A 7,340-nucleotide genomic window follows, 5' to 3' on the forward strand; every position below is an offset into this window, starting at 1 on the left:
TCCTCCAAGTAGCACAAAGACCACATTCCTCCAAGTAGCACAAAGACCACATACCTTCCAGTAGCACAAAGACCACATACCTTCCAGTAGCACAAAGACCACATTCCTCCAAGTAGCACAAAGACGACCCCACGTCCCAGTAGCACAAAGAAAACTTCCCTCCCAACAGCACAGAAACCATACACGTCCCAATCAGCACAAAGACCTCATACCTCCCAAGTATCATAAAAACCACCTACGTGTCACGAAAACCAGACGACTCGAAGCAGAACGAATATATTACATTCCGAGATACCTCTAACGTGCATTGCTCTGACCAACCCTACGCCCTCATTCCCTCCCCATTACCTTGGCCTAAGGAGAGTCGTCTCCCCTTCCTCTCTTCCACTCCCTCCCATTCTACTCCTCAGTCTCGCTCTGAATGCCATTACTCTTTTCCACTCCTTCTCATTCTGGTTCCCCCAGATCGACGTGGATGCCATCCCCTCCTCCCTCTCGTCCACCCGCTCCAGCTCCCGTCCCTTCTTCTCCTCCTCCTGACCTCCGTCCCACTTCCACTCCATCCATTCCCCTCTGAATGGACCGACCTCCTCCCTCCTCCAACCCCTCTCCCGCTCCTTCCCATTTTGTCCCTCCATCTCGGTCTGAATAGTCACCCCCTCCTACCCTCCCTCATTCGCTTGACACTTACCTAACTCACTTATCCCCCACCTTGTTACGGGGCGTCCCTCTTTTATATTCCCAGTGGGCTTGTTACACCCAGCCCTTCCCAGCCTATGGAAAAAATGTGGAATTATCACATAAGTAACTTACTTTCTGCTCATCGTGAACGAGGTATATAGAAAGGCCTCGTCTATGCCCTGCGAGCGAGCCCTTTGTCCATGCCTCTCGCCTCCCATCAGCGGCTCCCGAAACCCTACATGGGCAGTAAGGGTCCCTGAGGTTGCTGGGTGTTCCTATTCTTGTCATCACTGAAACTATATTCTCTGGCACTTTATGTGTTCGGACTTAAACCTCAGAAGCACACACAAGATATAATGGGGCTCTGTGTACTGTTCTCTCATCACTCGAAGAAGTGATGTAGCTCACAAAACTAACTCATAGAGCTCCCTGTTGATTTCATACACGTGTATGTGAACACTAGAGTAATGTGGTGTTGAACAGACAGATATTCCTGTGGTTATAGTATCACCAAGACCCCGATGTTGATGCCACAGTAGATACAAGAAGACCTAGGAATCCACAGAAGACCCAGGAAGACCTGGGGATCCACTGTAGACACAGGAGGACCTGGGGATCCAATGTAGACACAGGAGGACCTGAGGATCCAATGTAGACACAGGAGGACCTGGGGATCCAATGTAGACACAGGAGGACCTGGGGATCCAATGTAGACACAGGAGGACCTGGGGATCCAAAGTAGACACAGGAGGACCTGGGGATCCAAAGTAGACACAGGAGGACCTGGGGATCCACAGTAGACACAGGAGGACTTGGGGATCCACTGTAGACACAGGAGGACCTGAGGATCCACTGTAGACACAGGAGGACCTGAGGATCCACTGTAGACACAGGAGGACCTGGGTATCCACTGTAAACACAGGAAGACCTGGGGATCCACGTAAACGTGGGGATCCACAGTAGACACCCAGCAGGGAGGATCACTTATGAAAGAAAAATCTTGTGTCAAAATAAAACCAACAACCGCATCGAGTTTGAGTGTTTACTAAAAGTTCCAAAAAAAAAAAAAGAAAAAAAAATGGAAGAAAGTTACAAAAGGAAGCATTAGATCTGTTGCTACTGGTAACTGCTGCAAACCATGACCAGCAGCTCAGTAACTAAGTGTCTGGCTATGAAGAGCTGAGTAACCAATTATCAGGCCAAGTCAAGGAGGAGATGAGGAACGAACTGTCAGGTCAAGCAATGAAGGAAATGAGGAACGAACTGTCAGGCCAAGTCAAGGAGGAGATGAGGAACGAACTGTCAGGCCAAGCAATGGAGGAGATGAGGAACGAACTGTCAGGTCAAGCAATGGAGGAGATGAGGAACGAACTGTCAGGTCAAGCAATGAAGGAGATGAGGAACGAACTGTCAGGCCAAGTCAAGGAGGAGATGAGGAACGAACTGTCAGGTCAAGCAATGGAGGAGATGAGGGACGAACTGTCAGGCCAAGCAATGGAGGAGATGAGGAACGAACTGTAAGGCCAAGCAATGAAGGAGATGAGGAACGAACTGTCATGCCAAGCAATGGAGGAGATGAGGAACGAACTGTCAGGCCAAGCAATGGAGGAATTAAGTGACCAACTGTCAAGCCAAGAACAGGAAGACCTGTGTAAACCATCGTCCCAAAACCAAGAGCTTGCAAGAATCCGCCTCACGAGGCTGACTCACACTTCAAGAGATAATTTGCACACAACAGACACCCGAGAGGACCCACTGACAAGAGAGAGAGAGAGAGAGAGAGAGAGAGAGAGAGAGAGAGAGAGAGAGAGAGAGAGAGAGAGAGAGAGATCAAGCACACTCAGTTATGTACATGTCTTATGGGGAAGAAAAGAGACACACGTCAGGTAACGCTTCTTGCTCCTGAACACATTCTAACACATTTACAAGTATGTCAATCATTCTGTCAAGCTCTCTCTCTCTCTCTCTCTCTCTCTCTCTCTCTCTCTCTCTCTCTCTCTCTCTCTCTCTGCCTCCCTCACCATTTCTCACTCCATCTCTGGTAACGTTCATCTCCCCCCCGAGCGTACTGTAACGTTATCATCAAGAATTCTCACATCCTTGTCCACATACAGACGTAGCGATCATTTCGCCCAGGTACCGTAGGCTCACGCGATCACCAGCAATCATACCTCACCGTCCTCCTTCTTCGGTGCCTCCCGTGTCCACCTCACCAGACACAGGCCAAGATGAGGGGGGGAGGAAAAAAGCTGTCGTATGAAGTGGTGTTGGCTGTCTCGTTAAGGGCGCGAGGGCGGTCGAGCGGTGACCGATAATCCAGATTAATTGTAGCACATTAATGAAGACGGAGAGTGTGGTGTGTAGGGCCGGCACAACCTACCTCCCTAGGGGATAAGGTGCCTGTCTTCCAGGAGGCCAAGAATGTCTTTCTTTGAGAGAGAGAGAGAGAGAGAGAGAGAGAGAGAGAGAGAGAGAGAGAGAGAGAGAGAGAGAGAGGCATCTCCTACGGGCTCAAAGCGCCTTCCAGGATGTCAGGGTACCTGCCAAGGGGACACGACGCCTCCCAGGGGGGGAAGAGGGGTCCTTTCCAGGGAGCCATCACTGTGGCCCTTGCAGAACTAAGGGTGGCCAGTGTGGCCCCTGCAGAAATATGGGCAGCCAGTGTGGCCCCTGCAGAGCCACGGGTGGCCAGTGTGGCCCCTGCAGAAATACGGGTGCCCACTGTGTACCCTGCAGAGCCACGGGTGGCCACTGTGGCCCCATGAAGAGCCACGGGTGGCCACTGTGTCCCCTGCAGAGGCACGAGTGGCCCCTCCACCGTGCCTCCAGCCACTGGGCCATGAGGGATGGCAGGCAAGTCACGCGCGGGGGCTGGCCATATTCACCACCACGCGGGACGAATTACCAGAGCAAAGTTGAGGCGTGGAAACTCCCGGGCCGGCTCTTGTGCTGGAGGGGGGCTTGGGTCGGGGCGTGGCCCCCCGAGCTGTAGGGGCGTAACTTGGGCCCAGGGGGCGTGGATTAGGCTGGGGCGTGGCTTGGGCCGGGATGTGGATTGAGGTGGGGCGTGGTGTGTGTGTGTGTGGGTCTGCATTTGATGGCCTGAGGTATGAAGACGTAAGGCGAAGCAAACAGCCAGTTAGATCGTCAGGGCTGGTGTAAAACCATGGACGAGTTCTGGTGGCATAGACCTCGGCACAGACGACGGGTTGTCCCAGCAGCTGAGCGTAGGGGCACACACACACACATCCCAAGAGAAGGGACGGCTTCATCCTAGAAAGGGATGTAGGATGCTGGAGGATGGTGGTTGGGTAGGGGATGGCCGAGGGGCGATGGTGGTTGGGGAGGGGATGGCCGAGGGGGCGATGGTGGCTGGGGAGGGGATGGCTGAGGGGCGTAAGGGCGCGGCCCATCCCTCGAGGTAGGACTCCCATCCTCCACACGACGTAACTCCCTCACCACGTCACCCTCATGCTCCTCCCACGCCACCCGGGCCTTGAGACCTGTAGCTCTTGTCAACATGTAGACTTCGTTACCCTACAGCTATTGTTAGCAAAGGAGGTCTTCTTAGCGTGAAGGGTTTTGTTAGCACGGAGCTTTTTTGTCAGCATGTACAGTCTCTTTTTTTAACTTTCGGTTTTCGTTAGGACGTAACTTTCGGTGACGTATAATTTGGTCTAGTTGCAACTTTGGTTATCCCTAGGTTTGGTTAACACGTCGCTCCTGTGCCTTCGCAAAGGTTCTCTTTTACCATGTGGCTGGGGAAATGTCCCAGTACACGCAGTCACACGAGAAAATCAATGAAGAATAAAACCTACTTTTCAATATGTTTTCCTTCTGGGACCCACGTCTTCCCCCCACACACTGCTGGAACCCACGTGTTCCCCCACACATTGCTGGAACCCACATATCCCCCACACACTCCTGGAACCCACATATCCCCCACACACTGCTGGGACCCACATATCCCCTACACACTGCTGGAACCCACGTGTTCCCCCACACATTGCTGGGACCCACGTATCCCCCTACACACTGCTGGGACCCACGTATCCCCCCACACACTGCTGGGACCCACATATCCCCCCACACACTGCTGGGACCCACATATCCCCCCACACACTGCTGGGACCCACATGTCCCCCCCCACACACTGCTGAGACCCCACGTGTTCCCCCCACACACACACACACACTGGAGCCCACCAACCTAAGATCCCAGTGTCACACACACACACTCAGGAAGGAAAGGATACGTGATAAATGGGCAATAAAGAATGGTAACGTACTTATCATTACTCACGTGATAAATACAGAGATTATCCCAGGACGGAGATTCTCCCTACATTAGCAGACTAATTACCAAATGTAATGAAGGACGTCTTTTCCTGGCGAACATCAGTGGCAATTACGATGGACTGTAAGGAAGAGAACCATTTTTCTGTATTCCTACAGAGACATTCTGACTTTTGTGACATGGGCCATTTTCTCCGGAATATAATTAGTCTCCGAAGTGTGTGTGTGTGTGTGTGTGTGTGTGAGGGGGGGGGGGGTTCAATAATGATGGTGACCCAGATTCGCCAATCTAAAGTCAGAAAGATAGAGAGGAAAAAAAAATGATAATACGATAATGAATGAATAGCCATAAAGAGGATATATATATATATATATATATATATATATATATATATATATATATATATATATATATATATATATATATATACCGGGGTTGACGTGCTGTCAGTGGATTGAATCAAGGCATGTGAAGCGTCTGGGGTAAACCATGGAAAGCTGTGTAGGTATGTATATTTGCGTGTGTGGACGTATGTATATACATGTGTATAGGGGGGGTTGGGCCATTTCTTTCGTCTGTTTCCTTGCGCTACCTCGCAAACGCGGGAGACAGCGACAAGTATAATAAAAAAAAAATAAATAATATATATATATATATATATATATATATATATATATATATATGTTCTGCGAATTTCCCTTTCCAAAGACGAGAGGCAAGACCAGGGGAGCCGGGGCCAGCCAAGGGCCAACAGTCCATGCAAGAGACCCCCTCACCATGAGCTCCACCCATGTCAAGCCATGTTTAAATCACCACCCACTGAATTCCATCAGTCACTCACACGACGGAGGAGGACCCGTTGAACACATGACAGGAGCAGATGGCACGCTGTGTCCGGCAGGGCGAGCGACAACGGTAGAGTAAGTCAACAGAAGGTGAACTCTTACGAAGAGGGTCGAGATGTGTAGGTCCTGTGGTTCTCTCTCTTAATCACTCATATACATGTATGTAGTATACATTTCATGATTTACTACGAATCTATACACATCTAACGACGTGTCCGCGTACGTATTACTATAGAACCAATCACGTGTGTCGAATGAAAGCGAAATAAGAAAGACTTATCATTGAAGCGACATTCAAACCTCGGCAAATCTTTCGCTCATCTTGAATCTACGATGAAATGGCATCTGGACAGATTGCCTCCGGGCGTGACCAAGCCCCTGTGCTACCGAGGTATATTCCTACCATTGTGATGGCATAACCATAGGTAAAGCCATATATATATATATATATATATATATATATATATATATATATATATATATATATATATATATATATATAGAGAGAGAGAGAGAGAGAGAGAGAGAGAGAGAGAAATGTCTTTGTTCGTAAATGGAATTTTTGACTAAGAAAGTGTAGTCGTCGTAGCAGCAATGAGTCGCGCGCACAGGAAAGTGGTTCAGGAGGTGGCTGGGGCTTCCTGCAGCACTCCTCAGCGATCTACATTATACGATTTTCATTTCCCGGCGTCTTTAAAAAGAGATCGCCATTCACCCCCCTCGAAGCTTTTAGGCCTGGGAAATACTCCTGCTGGAACGTACTGGCGATGAGCGGCTGTAATGAGGCCCAACTGACCCTCACACGATCGTTGGCTGGAGAGGCTCGGCAGACAGAACAAGATATCAGGGAAATTCTTTGAATACCTGAGATTACTGGTGAACAGCAGGCCAGGGCAGGGAGGGAATGTCTGCTCCACATACTGGTGAGCAGGAGCCGGAGAAGGGAATGGCTGCCCCATATACTCAACATATCCCCAGGGACGTCCCAGAGACGTAATGATCCCACTTTTCAGCCTGACGACCGCCCCTCTCCTCAACCCAACTATACAAGAAAAATCTCCAATCCCCAAGCAGGAGTTAAGACGCTCCGCACCGTCTCCCGAGCCTTGCGGTAGTAGCATCATCAGCACCGGCAGCGCCTCCGTCAGGGGATGTGATGATAGTGATGATGATGATGGGGGGGACCCGATAGTGTAAGGGGGCTGGCTAAGCCAGGTGGCGCACATGGTGTGGCGGCCAGGCCGGTGTACAGAGGTGGTCCTCCTCCTCCTCCTCCTCCTCCTCTGCCGTGTGGGTGAGGCGGGCCCACTCACTCAGTCCGGCGGCCGCCTTCGCCAGCGTCAGTCGTCAGCGGCTGGAGCCCCTCTAGCCAACCCAAGCCTGGGTTTTCTTGGGACTCCTCGCCGTTTGCCGCCCACCACCGGGGGGGGCGCGCCGCGCGCACACACACACACAGTCGTGCTCTGGGACGCAGACGGTGTTTCGTTAAGTCGTTGCGAGTCTGTGCCGGTCGTGTCA

The 7,340-nt window shown here is 51.0% G+C and overlaps 1 protein-coding gene and 1 long non-coding RNA gene across 2 annotated transcripts in view; one reads left to right on the plus strand and one right to left on the minus strand.

Annotated features, from left to right (window-relative positions):
- Positions 1 to 7,340, minus strand: part of LOC139753849 (uncharacterized) — a 427,945-nt gene that overhangs the window by 49,351 nt on the left and 371,254 nt on the right. The window lies entirely within an intron of this gene.
- The window catches only part of LOC139753847 (protein O-mannosyl-transferase TMTC1-like), a 124,628-nt gene continuing 124,440 nt past the window's right edge, over positions 7,153 to 7,340 (plus strand). The window contains exon 1 of the mRNA XM_071670781.1: positions 7,153 to 7,340. This exon is cut by the window's right edge and continues 4 nt beyond it. The gene's annotated coding sequence lies outside the window, so the exon portion shown is untranslated.

Source organism: Panulirus ornatus, chromosome 15 (assembly GCF_036320965.1).
Source record: "Panulirus ornatus isolate Po-2019 chromosome 15, ASM3632096v1, whole genome shotgun sequence".
In the NCBI taxonomy this organism is placed as follows: Eukaryota; Metazoa; Arthropoda; class Malacostraca; order Decapoda; family Palinuridae; genus Panulirus; species Panulirus ornatus.